The sequence below is a fragment of the Arachis stenosperma genome, chromosome 7, assembly GCF_014773155.1.
Source record: "Arachis stenosperma cultivar V10309 chromosome 7, arast.V10309.gnm1.PFL2, whole genome shotgun sequence".
Taxonomy (NCBI): Eukaryota; Viridiplantae; Streptophyta; class Magnoliopsida; order Fabales; family Fabaceae; genus Arachis; species Arachis stenosperma.
In genome coordinates, this window is record NC_080383.1 from 42,156,182 (window position 1) to 42,177,969 (window position 21,788).

The 21,788-nt window shown below is 41.8% G+C and overlaps 1 non-coding gene across 1 annotated transcript; it reads right to left on the reverse strand.

Annotated features, from left to right (window-relative positions):
• Window positions 1-3,998: 3,998 nt before the first annotated feature.
• On the reverse strand, window positions 3,999-4,106 carry LOC130942409 (small nucleolar RNA R71). Its single transcript, XR_009070979.1, has one exon. It is a non-coding gene; the product is annotated as a small nucleolar RNA R71 (small nucleolar RNA).
• Window positions 4,107-21,788: the final 17,682 nt, after the last annotated feature.

The following is a 21,788-nucleotide window of genomic DNA, read 5'->3' on the forward strand; positions in this document are numbered from 1 at the left end:
GTGGAGGGCAATGTTTGCCTCCCCCTTTGCATGCGGCACACTTCCTCTTGCTTTGACCACACTTTCCTTTCCTTGGGCTACATTTCTTAGGCCACGCTTTTCCTTTTCTTTTCTTTTCTTCACCTATAATAAACCAAAACAACCACTCCAAGTATCACTAAATTCAAGAGGCTTATAAATCAATTAAAATTCAATTAAAATTAGCTTAAACCTCATGATTTAACATTAATTTCATGGTGGTTGCTTGATTTAGAGAAGTTATGCATTTTCACTCCAAATCACTTACTTAGGATGCAAGAAAGTGCATAAATGCTAACAAAACAAGTGAAATTAGCTTGAAAAATGGGTATATGATGACTTGTCATCACCAGGGCTTTATGATGAGCGGATAATTTGTACCCTTTTTGGCATTGTTTTTAGTATGTTTTTAGTAGTTTTAGTTGAGTTCTTAGTATATTTTTATTAGTTTTTAGCTAAAATTCACTTTTCTGGACTTTACTATGAGTTTGTGTGTTTTTCTGTGATTTCAGGTATTTTCTGGCTGAAATTGAGGGATCTGAGCAAAAATCTGATTCAGAGACTGAAAAGGACTGCAGATGCTGTTGGATTCTGACCTCCCTGCACTCGAAGTGGATTTTCTGGAGCTACAGAAGCCCAATTGGCGCGCTCTCAACGGCGTTGGAAAGCAGACATCCTGGGCTTTCCAGCAATATATGATAGTCCATACTTTGCCTAAGATTTGATGGCCTAAATCGGCGTTCAAAGTCACCTACAGAAATCCCAGCGTTAAACGCCGGAACTGGCACCAAAATGGGAGTTAAACGCCCAAACTGGCATAAAAGCTGGCGTTTAACTCCAAGAAGAGTCTCTACACGAAAATGCTTCAATGCTCAGCCCAAGCACACACCAAGTGGGCCCGGAAGTGGATTTTTATGTCATTTACTCATCTTTGTACACCTTAGGCTACTAGTTTTCTATAAGTAGGACCTTTTACTATTGTATTAGAGAGCTTTTGATCATGTTTTTATGATTGAACTCACTTTGGGAGGCTGGCCATTCGGCCATGCCTAGACCTTGTTCTTATGTATTTTCAACGGTGGAGTTTCTACACACCATAGATTAAGGTGTGGAGCTCTGCTGTACCTCGAGTATTAATGCAATTACTATTGTTCTTCTATTCAATTCCGCTTGTTCTTTGTCCAAGATATCACTTGTTCTTCAACTTGATGAATGTGATGATCCGTGACACTCATCATCATTCTCACTTATGAACAAGGTGACTGACAACCACTTTTGTTCTACAAGCAACCAAGGCTTTAGTGTTTATCTCTTGGATTCCTGATACACGATGCATGGTTGATCGCCTGACAACCGAGTGCTCGCCTGACAAACGAGCCAACCATTCCGTGAGATCAGAGTCTTCGTGGTATAGGCGAGAACTGATGGCGGCATTCAAGAGAATCCGGAAGGTCTAACCTTGTCTGTGGTATTCTGAGTAGGATTCAATGATTGAATGACTGTGACGTGCTTCAAACTCCTAGCAGGCGGGGCGTTAGTGACAGACGCAAAAGGATCGATGGATTTTATTCCGGCCTGACCGAGAACCGACAGCTGATTAGCCATATGCTGTGACAGAGCATAGGAACATTTTCACTGAGAGGATGGGAGGTAGCCACTGACAACGGTGAAACCCTTGCATAAGCTTGCCATGGAAAGGAGTAAGAAGGATTGGATGAAGACAGTAGGAAAGCAGAGAGACGGAAGGGAAAGCATCTTCATTCGCTTATCTAAAGCTCTCACCAATGATATACATAAGTATCTCTATCTTTATCTTTATGCTTTATTCGTTTATCACTATACCCATTTGAGTCTGCCTGACTAAGATTTACAAGGTGACCATAGCTTGCTTCATACCAACAATCTCCGTGGGATCGACCCTTACTCGCGTAAGGTATTACTTGGACGACCCAGTGCACTTGCTGGTTAGTTGTGCGAAGTTGTAGTGATCACAATTTCGCCCACCAAGTTTTTGGCGCCGTTGCCGGGGATTGTTTGTGTATGGACAACTGACGGTTCATCTTGTTGCTTAGATTAGGTATTTTTTTCAGAGTTCTTAAAAATGAATTCTAGTGTTTCATGATGATCTGTTGAAATCTGGCTGGCTGAGAAGCCATGTCTAATCTTATTGGACCGAGGTTTCAACTAATCATCACAATAGTTTGTTGATCTCTATCAATCTTGCTATTGGAGCAATGATCTGCTAAGGCTTGGCTGGCCATTGGCCATGTCTAGTGTTTTGGACCGAAGCTTTCTTTGGAAGCTTGGCTGGCTGTGAAGCCATGTCTAATTCCTGGACCGGAGTCTTAGACTAGCATTGCAATGATTCCTAGAATTCAAATTAAGAATTCTGAAACCTTTATTTTCTATTTTCACATAATTTTCGAAAAAAGCACAAAAAAATTTTAAAATCATAAAAACCAAAAATATTTTATGATTCTTGTTAGAGTCTAGTGTCTAATCTTAAGTTTGGTGTCTTGCATGCCTTGTTTATTTGATCTTGGTTCTATTTTCAAGTCAATAGTACAGGGAATTGAAGATTCAGAACATGCAGCAGAGGAATTACACAGAAAAAGCTGGGCGTTCAAAACGCCCAGTGAAGAAGGACAGACTGGCGTTTAAACGCCAGCCAGGGTACCTGGTTGGGCGTTTAACGCCCAAAAAGGTAGCATTTTGGGCGTTAAACGCCAGAATGGATACCATTCTGGGCGTTTAACGCCAGGATGGCACTAGGGGGAAGATTTTGTTTTTCAAATCAATTTTTTTCAAGTTTTCAAAGTTTTTCAAAATCAAATCTTTTTCAAATCATATCTTTTCAATCAAATGTTTTCAAAATCAATTTCTTTCCTTTTTCAAAGATACTTACTAACAATTAATGATTTGATTGAACATCTCAAGTTTGTTACCTTTTCTGTTGAGAAAGGTTTAATGTTTGAATCATATCTTTTCTTGTTAGGCAAGTCATTAATTATTAAAATCAAATTTTTTTAAAATGTTTTTCAAATCATATCTTCTCAATCACATCTTTTTAAAAACCAATCATATTTTCTTAACCACATCTTTTTCAAAATAGTTTTCAATCAAATCTTTTTGATTTCTAATTTCAAAATCTTTTTCAAAAATTACTTGATTTCTTCCCCACTTCTATTTTCGAAAATCAATTAGTGTTTTTCAAAATGTTTTCAAAAATTTTTACTTAATTTTCGAAAATTACTTCCCCTCTTCTCACATCCTTTTATTTATGGAGTGTAACTCCTTCTTAATGCACAATTCGAACTCTATCTAATCAAGTTCGAATTCTTCTACCTCCTTCTTCTATTTTTCTTTTCCTCTGACACCTCAAGGAATCTCTATACTGTGACATAGAGGATTCCACGTTTTCTTGTTCTCTTCTCTTTCATATGAGCAGGAGCAGAGACAAAGGCATTCTTGTTGAAGCTGACCCTGAACCTGAAAGGACCTTGAAGCGGAAGCTAAGAGAAGCTAAGGCACAACTCTCTGTTGAGGACCTGACCGAATTCTTCAAAGAAGAAGAACCCATGGCAGCCGAAAACAACAATGCCAACAATGCAAGGAAGGTGCTGGGTGACTTTACTGCACCTACTCCTGACTTCTATGGGAGAAGCATCTCTATCCCTGCCATTGGAGCAAACAACTTTGAGCTTAAGCCTCAGTTAGTTTCTCTAATGCAACAGAATTGCAAGTTCCATGGACTTCCACTGGAAGATCCTCATCAGTTTTTAGCTGAGTTCTTGCAAATCTGTGACACAGTCAAGACTAATGGGGTTGACCCTGAGGTCTACAGACTGATGCTATTCCCTTTTGCTGTAAGAGACAGAGCTAGAATATGGTTGGACTCTCAACCTAAAGAAAGCCTGGACTCTTGGGAAAAGCTAGTCAATGCCTTCTTGGCAAAGTTCTTTCCACCTCAAAAATTGAGTAAGCTTAGAGTGGAAGTCCAAACCTTCAGACAGAAGGATGGTGAATCCCTCTATGAAGCTTGGGAAAGATACAAACAATTGATCAGAAAATATCCTTCAGACATGCTTTCTGAATGGAGCATCATAGGTATTTTCTATGATGGTCTCTCTGAACTATCTAAGATGTCCTTGGATAGCTCTGCTGGAGGATCTCTTCATCTGAAGAAGACGCCTACAGAAGCTCAAGAGCTAATTGAAATGGTTGCAAATAACCAATTCATGTACACTTCTGAAAGGAATCCTGTGAACAATGGGACAAGTCAGAAGAAAGGAGTTCTTGAGATTGATACTCTGAATGCCATTTTGGCTCAGAACAAGATATTGACTCAACAATTCAATTTGATTTCTCAAAGTCTGTCTGGAATGCAAAATGCACCAAGCAGTACTAAGGATGCTTCATCTGAGGAAGAAGCTTATGATCCTGAGAACCCTTCAATGGAAGAGGTGAATTACCTAGGAGAACCCTATGGAAACACCTATAATTCTTCATGGAGAAATCACCCAAATTTCTCATGGAAGAATCAAGAGAGACCTCAACAAGGTTTCAACAACAGTAATGGTGGAAGAAACAGGTTTAGCAATGGCAAGCCTTTTCCATCATCTTCTCAGCAACAGACAGAGAATTCTAAGCAGAACCCCTCTGACTTAGCAACCATGGTCTCTGATCTAATCAAAACCACTCAAAGTTTCATGACTGAAACAAGGTCCTCCATTAGAAATTTGGAGGCACAAGTGGGACAGCTGAGCAAGAAAGTTACTGAACTCCCTCCAAGTACTCTTCCAAGCAGCACAGGAGAAAATCCAAAAGGAGAGTGCAAGGCCATCAATATGGCCGAATTTGGAGAGGAAGGGGAGGAAGTGAACGCCACTGTGTACTTCTTCCAAGATATCCTTAGTGTTGGAAGTCGGCACGCATTTTCGTAATGGTGTTGAAATCCCTCTTTTGTATAAAGTATTATTTATGATGGCATAGTATTGTGCTTTCCGTTTTAACCTCTTTCCCTCTTTTTCTCTGTAGGGAGGGCCTCTGTTGTGAGGTAATTGATTATGGAGGCCATCCATCCCTGATCGCGACCTGTTATGGCTAGAACCTTTTCTTCTTTTGAGATTGATGGCTTCTATAGAATTTCTTGGATAAGGCTTCTATTGTTGCCTCCTGGTTTGGTGCTGGCTAGTTTTGAGAGTGCATCGGCCCGGCCATTCTGTTCTCGGGATATGTGTCGAATCTCGTACTCTCCGAGTTGTCCGAGCTGTTCCCTGGTTTTGTCCAGGTACTTTTTCATAGTGGGATCCTTGGCTTGGTAGCTGCCTGTTATTTGTGAGGTGACTACCTGTGAGTCACTGAAGATGATGAGTTCTTGAGCTCCGACCTCCCTAGCCAGCTTCAAACCAGCTAGTAGTGCTTCATATTCCGCTTGATTGTTTGAGGCGGGAAACCCAAATTTGAGGGAGAATTCGATCTGGGTCCCCTGGTCGCTTTCAATTATTACGCCTGCGCCACTTCCCATTTTATTTGAGGAGCCGTCCACGTATAGATTCCATTCTGTGGCGATTTCCGATGTGTTCGTAAATTCCGCAATGAAGTCAGCCAGATATTGAGATTTGATGGCTGTCCAAGCTTTGTATTGAAGGTCGAATTCGGACAACTCGACTGCCCATTACAAGATTCTGCCTGCCAAGTCTGTTTTCTGTAAGATTCCTTTTATGGGCTGGTTGGTCCAAATTTTAATGGTGTGAGACTGGAAATATGGGCGAAGTCGTCGAGATGTTATTATGAGAGCGTAACCGAATTTTTATATTTTTTGATAGTTCAGCTCGGATCCTTGTAATGCTTTGCTGAAAAAGTATATGGGTTGTTGCCCGCTGTTGTCTTCTCAGACCAGTGCTGAGGCTATTGCCCGATTTTCCACTGCGAGGTACAAGATGAGTGGTTCCCCTTCCCGTGGCTGACTTAATATAGGTGGCTGTCCTAGAAATTTTTTGAAGTCTTGGAAGGCTTGCTCGCATTCAACTGTCCATTCAAACTCCTTTCCCTTCCTTAGAGTGGCGTAGAAGGGGAGAGATCTTATTGCGGATCCCGTCAGGAATATGGACAAGGCTGCCAGCCGCCCGTTGAGTTGTTGTACCTCTTTGATACAAGTCGGGCTTTTCATGACGAGTACGGCCCTGCACTTGTCCGGGTTTGCCTCGATTCCTCTCTGTGTGATCATGAAACCCAAGAATTTACCAGCTTCTACTGCGAAGGTACGTTTTGTGGGATTGAGTCGCATGCCATGTCGTCTTATGGTGTTGAATACTTGTGTCAGGTCAGATAATAACATCTCTTCATTTTGCGTCTTTACTAGCATGTCGTCTACGTAGACCTCCGTGATCTTTCCGATGTGTTCCGAAAAAACTTTGTTCATTAATATTTGGTAAGTGGCTCCCGCGTTTTTGAGACCGAAAGGCATGACAATGTAGCAGTAATTTGCCTTTGGGGTTAAGAAAGAGGTTTTTTCTTGGTCGGCTGGGTACATTGGAATTTGGTTATATCGCGAGTATGCGTCCATAAAGGAGAGGTATTTGTATCCGGAGGAGGCATCTACCAGTGCGTCGATGTTTGGGAGCGGGTAAGGATCTTTCGGGCAAGCTTTGTTGAGATCGGTATAGTCGGTGCACATTCTCCACTTTCCATTTGACTCTTTTACCAAAACGACATTAGCAAGCCATAGCGGGTATTTGACTTCTCTTATGAAGCCTGTCTCCAGTAGAGCTCGTACCTGTTCTTCAACCGCTTGAGAGCATTCTGGTCCTAGCTTTCTGTGCCTTTGTTGTACCGGCCGAGATCCTGGGTAGACTGCTAGCTTGTGGCACATTAGTTTGGGATCTATGCCTGGCATGTCTGCGGCCTTCCACGTAAAGAGGTCGGTGTTGTCGCGTAGGAACTGTATGAGTGATTCTTTTATGTCCTCTTTTAGGAGTGTGCCGATGTTGGTTATTTGGTCCGGGGTGTTCCCGATCTGGATTTTCTCTATTTCTCCTTTAGGTTGTGGGCGGAGCTCCTTCCGCCTCCAAACTCCACCGAGCTCGATTGTGTTGAATTCTTCTCCTCTGCCTCTGAGGTTTAGACTTTCGTTGTAACAGCAGCGCGCCATTTTTTGGTTCGCCTTTACCGTGGCTATTCTTTCTGTGGTTGGGAACTTCATGCATAGATGTGGAGATGTAATCTATTTTGAGTGTTCTTGACTGACTTCCCTTTCCAAAAGTTGTGTGGAGCAGGATGTATCCCATTGGTTGAACTGGGGTATCTCCTAACCCGAACAGGCTGTCCGGATATGCTCTGAGTTCTTTTTCTTCCAAGCCGAGTTTGTCAAAGGTGGTTTTGAATAAGATATCGGCAGAGATCCCCTGGTCTATCAATGTGCGGTGAAGATTTGTGTTTGCCAGTATAATAGTGATCACCATAGGATCGTCATGCCCTGCCATGACGCCGGATGCGTCTTCCTTGGTAAAAGTGATCGCCGGGATGTCGGGTGTTTCCTTTTTTTCTGCGACGTGGTATACGTCTTTGAGATGTCTCTTGCAGGATGATTTGGAGATTCCTTCCCCCGGCAAATCCACCGTGTATCATGTGGGCATGTCTTTCTGGCGTCCGGGATGATCGTGCGATTAGTCCAACGTCATCTGCTATTCTTCTTTTCCTTTGTTCGTCATCACGGGTGGCTAGGTATCGATCTAGCTTCCCTTCTCGTACGAGCTTTTCTATGACGTTTTTCAAGTCAAAACACTCATTGGTGGAGTGCCCGCAGATCCGATGGTATTCACAATATTCAGCCCAGTTTCTTCCTCCTTTTTTGCCTTTGAGTGGTCGAGCTGGTGGTATTTTTTCTGTGTTGCAAACCTCTCTGTAAACATCCACAAGAGACACCCGAAGAGGGGTGTAATTGTGGTACTTTTTGATTTTCTCTCCATGTCAATCTTCCTTTTTCTGGAATCTTTGTCTTTATCCCGAGGGGTGAACCCTGCTTTTGAGGTCTCTCCTAATCGGGAGTTTTCCTCCATGTTGATGTACTTTTCCGCTCGCTCCTGTACCTCGTTCAGAGATGTGGGGTATTTCTTTGATATGGATTGACTAAAAGGCCCTTCTCGCAGACCATTAATGAGACCCATGATGGCAGCTTCTGTTGGAAGGTTTTGTATATCCATGCATGTTTTGTTGAATCTCTCCATATAGTTACGCAGGGTCTCCCGCTCTCCTTGTCTGATTCCTAGTAAGCTCGGAGCGTGTTTAGCTTTGTCCTTTTGGATGGAGAATCTGGCTAGGAATTTTTTAGCCATGTCGTCAAAACTTGAGATGGACCTAGGAGGGAGATTGTCGAACTATTTAATTACTGTTTTTGTTAAAGTAGTTGGAAAGGCTTTGCAACGAAATGCATCTGAGGCATCGGTGAGGTACATTCTGCTTCTGAAGTTGCTGAGATAATGGCTAGGATCTATAGTACCGTCGTATAAGGTCATGTCTGGGAGTTTAAAGTCCTTTGGGATTTTGTCTTCATGATTTCTTTGGTGAATGGGTCTTGCTCCTTTCGTGCGTTATCTCTTCGGAAATAGATCAGCTGGCTTTCGTCTTGACATCAGCTTCAAGTTTTAGGAGTTTGGTTTCCAGTTCCTGGCATCGCCTTATTTCTCTTTGCAAATCCTTCTCGGACTCTCGTTGACATAGGGCGTCTTCCTCAAGTTGTTTTAACCGATCTTGGAATGCCTCCAGGGCTTCCTCGTTTGGGGAGTTCTTATTGTTGATTTGGGGAGTATCTTTTGGTGTTGTGCCCGCATTTTTGTGCAGCGTTCTTTCTTCTAGATCTGAGGTGTGATCGTTGTCATAGTCGTCCGCCATGGTAATGGGATGACTTCCAGGTTCCCCGGCAACGGCGCCAATGTTCAGAGGGTTACCTGAAACTCTAGGTCAATCTCGGTCGAGATCTTCTGTGTGGGTCGGAGCTGTTGTTGTCCGACTTGTGGGACTTGGTGATGGTGCTGATCCTTCATCCCCGGAGGGTGGGGGGTACCTGCAAGGGACTCCGATGCTTAAGTTAGCAAGGGTATTAAGCAGGTATTGAGTAGAATCAGAGTATCAGTTATACCTGGGTGCTCCAGTGTATTTATAATAGTGTAGAGTGACCTTTAAAGATAAGATAAGTTAGTTATCTTATCTTATCTTTATCTTATCTTCAAGTGAGGTCATCTTATCTTCAAGGAAACCGCCCTTCTCTCTGTAGGCTTTGGCTGCCCTTGGGTTCGGGTCGTGTTCCTCTGTTTGGGCCCTTTATTGGGCTTTCCTGGTAGTTTGGCCAAGCTTTTTAGGAAGAGGTCGGATTGTCTGACCTAAAGAGACCGGTCACTTTGTCGGTAGAACATCCCGGGTCGGACAGCTCGACCCAAGGTATGAACAGCTACTATGGCTTATTTTTTGCTTGACCACATGTTGAGTGAGCTTCCAAGGAAGCAACACATGCCTGATGTGCTTCTTCTATCCACCCGATATCCAGCATAATCTGCATTACAAAACCCTACTGCACAAAACTCATTAGATTTTGAGTACCATAGACCATAATCACTAGTTTCCTTAATGTACCTAAGGATGCGTTTAACGGCTGAAAGATGAGATTCTTTTGGGTGAGATTGAAATCTTGAACATACACCCACACTTTGAACAATATCCGGCCTAGAGGAGGTAAGATGCATAAGTGATCCGATCATTCCTCTATACCTTGTTTCATCCACATCTTTTCCATCATCATCCTTTTCAAGTTTAGTGTTTGGATGCGTTGGAGTTCCCATTGGTTTGGAATTTTCTAGGCCAAATTTTTTTATCAATCCTTTATTATACTTTCCTTGGTGAATAAAGGTACCACTAGGAGTTTGTTTAATTTGGAGGCTAAGAAAGAAAGTTATCTCTCCCATTAAACTAATCTCAAACTCACTAGTCATGAGTTTTCCAAACTCTTCACACAAGGATTCATTGGACGATCCAAACACAATATCATCTACATAAACTTGAACTAGGAGAATATCGTCATTAAATGCTTTAATAAATAAAGTTGTGTCGGTGGTACCCCTTTGAAAGTGATTTTTCAATAAGAAGGCACTAAGCCTCTCATACCAAGCTCTTGGAGCTTGCCTAAGACCATAAAAGGCCTTAAAAAGTTTGAAAACATGATTAGGAAATTATTTATTTTCAAAACCAGGGAGTTGTGCCATATACACTTCTCTATCAATAAAGCCATTAAGGAAAGCACATTTAACATCCATTTGAAACATTTTGAAGCCCTTATGGGCAGCATAGGCAAGAAGCAACCTAATTGCTTCCATTCTAGCTACCGGAGCAAAAGACTCATCAAAATCTATACCCTCTTCTTGATCGTAACCTTGGGCCACTAATCTAGCCTTATTACGAACAACTTTTCCATCCTCACCAAGTTTATTTTTAAAAATCCACTTAGTACCCATTACCTTCTTACCATCCGGATGAGGTACTAGTGTCCAAACCTCATTTTTGTCAAATTGAGCCAACTCCTCTTGCATAGCTCTGACCCAAGAGGGATCTTCAAGTGCTTGCTTAACATTGTTCGGCTCTATTTGTGATAAGAGAGCAAAGTTTCTTAGTTTGGATTGCCTTTTGGATGAGGATCTTGTTGTTACACCTTATGAGGGATCACCAATGATAAAGTCAAGAGGATAACCCCTCATGGACTTCCATTCTCTTGGTTTTCGGATTGAAGTAGAGCCTTATTGAGCCTCATCACACTGGTCTATTTTAGTTTCTCGTGCTAACTCAGGAGACAAAACAAAAATGTCTCCTCCATTCTGACGAGACAAAATTGGATAGACAGATTCATTCTGAACAGACTTAGAATTCTCTTCATTGGTTTCTGTTCCGATGGTTACCTGAAACTGGAGGTCGATCTCGTACGAGATCTTCTGTGCTGGATGGAGCGGTTGTGTCTGACTTGTTGGACTTGGTGGTAGTGCTGATCCTTCGTCCCCGGAGGGTGGGGGTACCTGCAAGGGACTCCGATGCTTAAGTTAGCAAGGGTATTAAGCAGGTATTGAGTAGAATTAGAGTATGAGTTATACCTGGGTGCTCCAGTGTATTTATAATGGTGAGATATGACCTTCTTTGGATAAGATAAGTTAGTTATCTTATCTTATCTTATCTTTTGTCGAGGTCAACTTATCTTCCATGGAACCGCCCTTATCTCTATAGGCTTGGGCTGCCTTTGGATCGGGGTTGTATTCCTTGAGTTGGGCCCTTCTTTGGGCTTTCCTGTCGATTTGGCCGAGTTCTTTACGAAGAAGTCGGTCCGCTTGACTTAAGAGGTCGGTCGCTTTTCTACTGAACATCCCGGCTCGGACAGCTCGACCCAGGGTATGAACAGTGCCCCTGCTTGAGCTCGGTCTTCTTTTTTGAGGTCGAGTCCTTGACTTCGGTCCTTCTCTAGTGAAGCCGAACTCAAGCATTTTGTCAATTCCTTTGTAGAAGCTTTTTGAATGTGGAACATTTTTCTCAAAAAGCGCATGCTTTTTTATCAGCGCTTTTGGGAACGTGGGAGGGTTTAATACCTTCATTAATTGGTATTAATTGCCCCGTTTTTCCTTGTGGCCTTTTATTTTGAATTTGCGATCAGAAAACGGTTTCCCTTCTTCGCTTCTCTTCGTAACTTCTCCCTTCGTTCTCTCGCTCTCTGTCTTTCGCCCACATTTTTCTTTTCTTGCGTTGCGGCGTCGTTCAGTGATCGATGATTCCGTCTCTCCATCTCCAACTTTTCTGAAGCTTCCTGCTTTTTTCCAGGTTGGTTTCGTTTTCTTTTTGTTTTGCTTTGTCTTTAATTCTCTGGTAAATTGTTGATATTTGCTTGAATGTCGAAAAAGTTTGAACCTTTCTTATGATCTCGTGTTTTCTTGTCGCTGTAATGTGCTTTTTCTTCTTCTCGTATTCCTGGTGTTTCTTCTTTGCGGTTTTGATGAGCGGATAATTTGTATGCTTTTTGGCATTGTTTTTAGTATGTTTTTAGTATCTTTTAGTTAGTTTTTAGTATACTTTTATTAGTTTTTAATTAAAATTCACTTTTCTGGACTTTACTATGAGTTTGTGTGTTTTTCTGTGATTTCAGGTATTTTCTGACTGAAATTGAGGGTCCTGAGCAAAAATCTGATCTAGAGACTGAAAAGGACTGCAGATGCTGTTGGATTCTGACCTCCCTGCACTCGAAGTGGATTTTCTGGAGCTACAGAAGCCCAATTGGCGCGCTCTCAACGGCATTGGAAAGTAGACATCCTGGGCTTTCCAGCAATATATAATAGTCCATACTTTGCCCAAGATTTGATGGCCCAAACCGGCGCTCAAAGTCACCTACAGAAATTCCAGCGTTAAACGCCGGAACTGGCATAAAATTTGGAGTTAAACGCCCAAACTGGCATGAAAGCTGGCGTTTAACTCCAGAAAAGGTCTCTACACGAAATTCCTTCATTGCTCAGCCCAAACACACATCAAGTGGGCCCGGAAGTGGATTTTTCTGTCATTTACTCATTTCTGTAAACCTTAGGACACTAGTTTACTACATATAGGATCTTTTGACATTGTATCCGGACCTGATGACCTCATAACATTTTGTACACGTTTCTTTCCACAGTATGAGCCTCTAAACCCCATGGTTGGGGGTGAGGAGCTCTGCTGTGTCTTGATGGATTAATGCAATTACTACTGTTTCTTATTCAATCATGCTTGCTTCCATTCCAAGATAACACTTGTTCTTAATCCGGATGAATGTGATGATCCGTGACAATCATCATCATTCTCAACTATGGACACGTGCCTGACAACCACCTCTGTTCTATCTTAGATTGAGTAGTTATCTCTTGGGTTCTTTCATCGGAATCTTCGTGGTATAGGCAGGACCTGATGGCAGCATTCAAGAGAATCCAGAAGGTCTAAACCTTGTCTGTGGTATTCTGAGTAGGATTCAATGATTGAATGACTGTGACGTGCTTCAAACCTGTAACCTACTGGGCGTTAGTGACAGACGCAAAAGAGTGATTCTATTCCGGTAGGGGAGGGAACCAAACCGGTGATTGGCAGCACTGTGACAGAGTGTGTGCATTAGCTTTCACTGCACGGATGGGAGGTAGCTGCTGACAACAGTGAGACCCTACACGAGCTTGCCATGGAAGGAGACATGCGTGTTTGATGAAGAAGACAGTAGGAAAGCAGAGATTCGGAAGATGGAGCATCTCCAAACCTCAACCCATTCTCCATTACTGCAGTACAAGTAACCATTACATGTTCTTTTGCTTCTTACAATCAATCCTGATAATTTCTGATATCCTGACTAAGATTTACAAGATAACCATAGCTTGCTTCAAGCCGACAATCTCTGTGGGATCGACCCTTGCTCACGCAAGGTATTACTTGGACGACCCAGTGCACTTGCTGGTTAGTTGTGCGGGATTGCAAAAGTGTTATTGCAATTTCGTGCACCAAGTTTTTGGCGCCGTTGCCGGGGATTGTTCGAGTTTGGACAACTGACGGTTTATTTTGTTGCTTAGATTAGGACTGTTTTATTTTTGTTGGTTTAGAGTCTTTTAGTTGAGTCTAGTTTCATATTCTAAGTTTGGTGTCAATTGCATGCTTTTGTTTTTCTTTTAATTTTCGATTTTTGCATGTTCTTAGTCCCTTTTTGATTCATAAAAGTTCTAAGTTTGGTGTCCTCTTTGTGTTTTTCTCTTAAAATTTTCGAAAAAAATTAGTGTTTGATTTCTAAAAATTTTAAGTTTGGTGTCTTTTTGCTGTTTTTCTCTTTCCTCTTTTTAAAAATCAAATCTTTTTCATAAAAATTTTTCAATCATATCTTCTTAATTGCTGTTTTCAAAATCTTTTTTTCACTAATTGATTCAGTTCTCAATTTGCTTTGATCTTATTTTATTTTTAATTTTCGAATTTTATTTTATTTTCCTTTTATTTTGTTTTATTATATTTTATTTTTTTCGGTTATTTCAAAAAAAAATAAAAATAAACAAAATTTATCTCTTTGCAATCATTCTCATTTCCCTTTTGTCCATCATGGACTTAAGTGGAATTGATCAGTCCAGAAGGACCCTGGGATCATATGCTAACCCCATTACAGCTGCATATGGGAGTAGCATCTGCACGCCCCCCCATCAAAGCAAGCAGCTTTGAGCTAAATCCTCAACTCATTATCATAGTGCAGCAAAATTGCCAGTATTCCGGTCTTCCACAGGAAGAACCTACTGAGTTTCTGGCACAGTTCTTACAAATTGCTGACACAGTACATGATAAAGAGGTGGATCAGGATGTCTACAGACTATTACTGTTCCCATTTGCTGTAAAAGACCAAGCCAAAAGGTGGTTGAATAACCAACCTACAGCAAGCATAAAGACATGGAAACAGTTAACAGACAAATTCCTGAATCATTTTTACCCTCCAAAGAGGATGACACAGCTAAGGCTGGACATCCAAGGCTTTAAACAAGAGGATCATGAATCCCTTTATAATGCCTGGGAGAGGTATAGAGGTATGCTAAGAAAATGTCCCTCTGAAATGTTTTCAGAGTGGGTACAGTTAGACATTTTCTACTATGGGCTTACAGAAAAAGCTCAGATGTCTTTAGACCACTCAGCTGGTGGATCTATACACATGAGGAAGACAATTGAAGAAGCTCAAGAGCTTATAGACATTGTTGCTAGAAACCAATATCTGTACTCTAGCAATGAGTTCTCTCCAGAAGAGGAAGTCATGACAGTAGTCACTGACTCTAATCCTCAAGAACAGGTAATGGAGCTTAATCAACAACTACTCCTGATGATAGAACAGTTAGCAGAATTTAAAGAGATGCTCAATGAAACTAAAGTTGCTAATAAAAGCATAGAACTACAGTTGAATCAAGCAAAACAGCAAATATCTAAACAGATAACAGAAGAGTGTCAAGCAGTTCAATTGAGGAGTGGAAAGACCTTGAATAACACTGTTCAAAAGAGCAAAAAGCCAAATAAGGAACAAATGACAGAGGACAACCAAACCACTGTTCAAAATCCCTCTGAGGACAGTAAGAGCCCAGAGAGGAATATTGGCGTTCAAACGCCAGAAAGGGAAGGAAAGTTGGCGTTAAACGCCCATTCCTTGCCCAGTTCTGGCATTCAAACGCCAGAAAGGGAAGGAAAGCTGGCGTTAAACGCCCATTCCTTGCCCAGTTCTGGCGTTCAAACGCCAGAAAAGGAAGGGAAGTTGGCGTTTAACGCCCAAACTTCACCCATTCCTGGCGTTCAAACGCCAAGGGAGGATCAGACACCTGAGAGTGCTGACAGTAATCCCTCTAACAAGGCTTCTTCAACCACTTCTGTAAGGAATAAACCTGCAGCATCTAAGGTTGAAGAATATCAAGCCAAGATGCCTTATCCTCAGAAACTCCGCAAAGCGGAACAGGATAAACAATTTGCCCGCTTTGCAGACTATTTAAGGACTCTTGAAATAAAGATTCCTTTTGCAGAGGCACTTGAGCAAATACCTTCTTATGCTAAGTTCATGAAAGAGATCCTAAGTCATAAGAAGGATTGGAGAGAAACTGAAAAAGTGTTTCTCACTGAAGAATGCAGTGCAGTCATTCTAAAAAGCTTACCAGAAAAGCTTCAAGATCCTGGAAGCTTTCTGATACCATGCACATTAGAAGGCACTTACACCAAGACAGCCTTATGTGATCTGGGAGCAAGTATCAATTTAATACCTGCATCCACTATCAGAAAGCTTGGGTTGATTGGAGAAGTCAAACCAACCAGGATATGCCTCCAACTTGCTGATGGCTCCATTAAACACCCATCAGGCATAATAGAGGACATGATTGTCAAGGTTGGGCCATTTGCCTTTCCAACTGACTTTGTGGTGCTGGAAATGGAGGAGCACAAAAGTGCAACTCTCATTCTAGGAAGACCTTTCCTAGCAACTGGACGAACTCTCATTGATGTACAAAAAGGGGAAGTAACCTTGAGAGTCAATGAGGATGAGTTCAAGTTGAATGCTGTAAAAGCAATGCAGCATCCAGACACACCAGAGGACTGCATGGGCGCTGACATTATTGACTTTCTGGTAGAAGAGATCAATATGGCTGAAAGCCTAGAATCAGAGCTTGAGAACATCTTCAAAGATGCTCAAACTGATCAGGAAGAGCCAGAGGAGGCAAAGGAATTTTCGAAAATTCCTCAGGAGGAGGATAAGCCTCCTAAGCCTGAACTCAAACCATTACCACCATCCCTGAAATATGCATTTCTGGGAGAGGGTGAAACTTTTCCAGTAATTATAAGCTCTGCCTTAAATTCACAGGAAGAGGAAGCACTGATTCAAGTGCTAAGGACACACAAGACAGCTCTTGGGTGGTCCATAAGTGATCTCAAGGGCATTAGCCCAGCCAGATGCATGCACAAGATCCTATTGGAGGATAATGCCAAACCAGTGGTTCAACCACAGAGGAGGCTAAATCCTGCCATGAAGGAGGTGGTGCAGAAAGAGGTCACTAAATTACTGGAGGCTGGGATTATTTATCCTATTTCTGATAGCCCCTGGGTGAGCCCTGTCCAAGTTGTTCCCAAAAAGGGAGGCATGACAGTGGTTCATAATGAAAAAAATGAACTGGTTCCTACAAGAACAGTCACAGGGTGGCGCATGTGTATTGACTACAGAAGACTCAATACAGCCACCAGAAAGGATCATTTTCCTTTACCATTCATAGACCAAATGCTAGAAAGACTAGCTGGCCATGACTATTACTGCTTTTTGGATGGCTACTCAGGCTACAACCAAATTGCAGTAGATCCTCAAGACCAAGAGAAAACAGCATTCACATGCCCTTCTGGCGTGTTTGCCTATAAGAGAATGCCTTTTGGTCTGTGCAATGCACCTGCAACCTTTCAGAGGTGCATGCTCTCTATCTTCTCAGATATGGTAGAGAAATTTCTGGAAGTCTTCATGGATGACTTCTCAGTGTATGGAGACTCATTCAGCTCCTGTCTTAACCACCTATCACTTGTCCTGAAAAGATGCCAAGAGACTAACCTGGTTTTAAACTGGGAGAAATGTCACTTTATGGTGACTGAAGGAATTGTCCTTGGGCACAAAATTTCAAGCAGGGGAATAGAGGTGGATAAGGCAAAGGTAGAGTAATTGAAAAATTACCACCACCTGCCAATGTTAAGGCAATCAGAAGCTTTCTGGGGCATGCAGGATTCTACAGAAGGTTTATTAAGGACTTTTCGAAAATTGCTAAACCTCTGAGTAACCTGTTAGCTGCTGACACACCATTTGTGTTTGACACACAGTGTTTGCAGGCATTTGAGACCCTGAAAGCTAAGCTGGTCACAGCACCAGTCATCTCTGCACCAGATTGGGCATTACCATTTGAATTAATGTGTGATGCCAGTGATCATGCCATTGGTGCAGTGTTGGGACAGAGGCATAACAAACTTCTGCATGTCATTTATTATGCTAGCCGTGTTCTAAATGATGCACAGAAGAATTACACAACCACAGAAAAAGAGTTGCTTACAGTGGTCTATGCCATTGACAAGTTTAGATCCTACTTAGTGGGATCAAAGGTGATTGTGTACACTGACCATGCTGCTCTTAAATACTTACTCACAAAGCAGGATTCAAAACCCAGGCTTATAAGATGGGTGTTGCTTCTGCAAGAGTTTGATATAGAAATAAGAGACAGAAAAGGGACAGAGAACCAAGTAGCTGATCATCTGTCCAGAATAGAACCAGTAGCTGGGGCGTCCCTCCCTTCTACTGAGATCTCTGAGACTTTCCCAGATGAGCAACTCTTTGCCATTCAGGAAGCTCCATGGTTTGCAGATATTGCAAACTATAAAGCTGTGAGGTTCATACCCAAAGAGTACAGTTATGTGCAGAGAAAGAAACTAATTTCAGATGCCAAGTACTACCTTTGGGATGAACCATATCTCTTTAAGAGATGTGCTGACGGAGTGATCCGCAGGTGTGTACCCAGAGAGGAAGCACGAAGGATCCTATGGCACTGCCATGGATCACAGTATGGAGGACATTTTGGAAGTGAGCGAACAGCCACTAAAGTTCTCCAGTGCGGCTTCTACTGGCCTACTCTCTATAAAGATTCCCGAGAGTTTGTGCGTAACTGTGACAGTTGCCAAAGAGCTGGTAACCTGCCTCACGGATATGCCATGCCTCAACAAGGAATATTAGAGATAGAATTGTTTGATGTATGGGGAATTGATTTCATGGGGCCATTCCCACCATCATACTCAAACACTTACATTCTGGTGGCAGTGGATTATGTATCTAAATGGGTAGAAGCAATTGCTACACCCACTAATGATACCAAGACTGTGCTGAAATTCCTCCAGAAAAACATTTTCAGCAGGTTTGGCGTCCCCAGAGTGCTAATCAGTGATGGGGGCACTCATTTCTGCAATAAACAGCTATACTCTGCTATGGTTAGATATGGAATCAGCCATAAAGTGGCAACTCCGTATCATCCACAGACAAATGGGCAAGCTGAAGTCTCTAACAGAGAGCTAAAAAGAATCCTAGAACGGACTGTAATGTCCCGAAGAAAGGATTGGGCAAAGAGCTTGGATGATGCTCTGTGGGCATACAGAACAGCATTCAAGACTCCTATAGGGACCTCCCCATACCAACTGGTGTATGGGAAGGCCTGTCATTTGCCAGTGGAACTGGAACATAAAGCCTACTGGGCAACCAGATTCCTAAACATGGATGCACAGTTAGCTGGTGAAAAAAGATTGCTCCAGCTAAATGAGCTAGAGGAGTTCAGACTCAATGCCTTTGAAAATGCTAAGATCTATAAGGAAAAGGCAAAGAAGTGGCATGACAAGAGATTGTCAACCAGAGTCTTTGAGCCAGGACAAAAAGTTCTGCTCTTCAACTCTAGGCTCAGACTGTTTCCAGGAAAACTCAAATCCCGTTGGAGGGGTCCATATGTGATTACAGGAGTGTCACCATATGGATATGTTGAGCTTCAGGATATTGATTCTGACAGGAAGTTCATTGTTAATGGACAGAGAATCAAGCATTATCTTGAAGGAAATTTTGAGCAGGAATGCTCAAAACTGAGGCTTGAGTGATTCTCAGCAGAAGTCTAGCTAAAGACAGTAAAGAAGCGCTTACTGGGAGGCAACCCAGTCATTAGGAAGGTGTATGATTAGTTCTTACAGAGGCAAGTATCAAAAATGAAGGAATTCACAGAGTTACAGAAGGATTCAGCTCAAAAAGCAGAGAAAATGAGCTTACTGGCGAAAAAAACGCCAGTAAGGGGCATTTTGGGCGTTAAACGCCAGAATGGGTACCATTCTGGGCGTTTAACGCCAGGAATGGTGCCATTTTGGGCGTTAAACGCCAGAATGGGCACCATTCTGGGCGTTTAACGCCAGGTGTGCAGCATCCTGGGCGTTTTAGAAAAACGCCCAGTGAGGAAGAATTTCTGGCGTTTAACGCCAGCCAGGGTACCTGGCTGGGCGTTAAACGCCCAAATAGGGCAACAAATGGGCGTTAAACGCCAGAATGGGTGCCATTCTGGGCGTTTAACGCCAGCTTGGTGAGGGGACCACAATTTTGTTTTCAAATCAGATTTTTTCAAACTTTCCTTTTCTCACCCATACTTTTCTACAAAATCACACTTCAATCATTCATCATTCACTTCCAAATCTTCAAAAATCAAAACCTTTTTTTTTCAAATTTATTTCAAATCAATTACAAACATTGTTCAAAAATTTCACCCTTTTCTCAATTTCTTCTCAAATCTTCTCAAATCTCCTTTCAAATTCCTCTTTGTTTTCGAAAAACTCCCCTCCCCACCTTATAAATGCACGTTTGTTCCACTCTTCCAACCACACCATTCGAATTTTCTCTTCCTCCCCCTCTCTTCTCTCTTCTCTTTTGCTTGAGGACAAGCAAACCTCTAAGTTTGGTGTGCTTTTCCGTGATCACTAAGCCAAGATTCATCAATATCATGGCTCCTAAAGGAAAACAAACCAATTTAAGAGGCAAGAAAGAGAATAATCCAAAGAATCTTTGGAATGAAGAGAAGTTCTTAACCAAAGAACATGAAGACCATTATCATAAAATAATGGGTCTGAGGTCAGTGATCCCGGAAGTTAAATTTGATCTGAAAGAAGATGAATATCCGGGGATCCAAGAGCAAATTCGAAACAGAGGATGGGAAGTTCTAACCAATCCTGAGACAAAGGTTGGAAGGAACATGGTTCAGGAATTCTACTCAAATCTGTGGCTAACAGATAAGCAGAGAATGACTGGAACTGCTTACCATACCCATAGAACCATGGTCAGAGGGAAAGTTATATACTTCCATCTGGACAAAATAAGAGAAATATTCAAATTGCCTCAACTGCAAGATGATCCTGATTCCTTTAATAGGAGGATGGTGAGAGTAGATAAGGGGTTGGATCAGGTTCTAGAGGACATATGCCTCCCTGGAACTAAGTGGATAACCAATTCTAAGGGTGTCCCAAACCAACTCAAGAGGGGAGACCTCAAACCAATTGCAAGAGGTTGGCTAGACTTTATTGGGCATTCCATATTGCCCACTAGCAACCGTTCTGAGGTCACCATCAAGAGAGCAGTGATGATTCATTGCATTATGCTTGGAAAAGAGGTGGAGGTTCATCATCTGATTGCCTGTGAGATCTACACAATTGCAAATAGGAACTCCACTGTAACCAAATTGGCTTACCCAAGCTTGATCTCCTTGCTCTGTAAAGAGGCTGGGGTGAAGATAGAAGAAGATGAAGTCATACCCATTGAACATACAATCACCAAGAAGACAATGGAAGGAGCAAGAGAAGCAGGGGCGTGAAATCCAAGAGATGAAACGCCAAAAGCTCTCCTCTCAAGCTGAGGGAGCATCCACTTCTCAAAATCAAGGTTGTTGAGTTCTAACTCTGTAAAAACCTCTATCATTAGGAGCCTATTATTTTTCGTTTTCTTTTTATTTATTATTTGTAGTCTCATTTTATATCTATATTTGAGTCTTGTTCTTAATTAATAAAATTAATAAAGTTTATGCCTTAAAGCTATGAATGTCCTATGAATCCATCACCTCTCTTAAAAGAAAAATGCTTTAATCACAAAAGAACAAGAAGTACAGGGTTTCGAAATTTATCTCTGAAACTAGTTGAATTAGCTTGATGTGGTGACAATACCTTTTGTTTTCTGAATGAATGCTTGAACAGTGCATATGTCTTTTGAATTTGTTGTTTTAAGAATGTTAAAATTGTTGGCTCTTGAAAGAATGAGGAGAAAGAGAACTGTTATTGAGGATCTAAAAAATCATCAAATTGATTCTTGAAGCAAGAAAAGCAGTGAAAAAAAAAATTTCGAAAAAAAAAAGAAGAAAGAAAAAAAAAAGAAGGAAATAAAGTTGTGATCCAAGGCAAAAGAGTGTGCTTAAGAACCCTGGACACCTCTAATTGGGGACTTTAGCAAAGCTGAGTCACAATCTAAAAAAGGGTTCACCCAATTATGTGTCTGTGGCATGTATGTATCCGGTGGTAATACTGGAAGACAGAGTGCTTTGGGCCACAGCCAAGACTCATACACTGGCTATGTTCAAGAATCAATATACTTAACTAGGAGAATCAATAACACTATCTGAGTTCTGAGTTCTTATAGATGCCAATCATTCTGAACCTCAAAG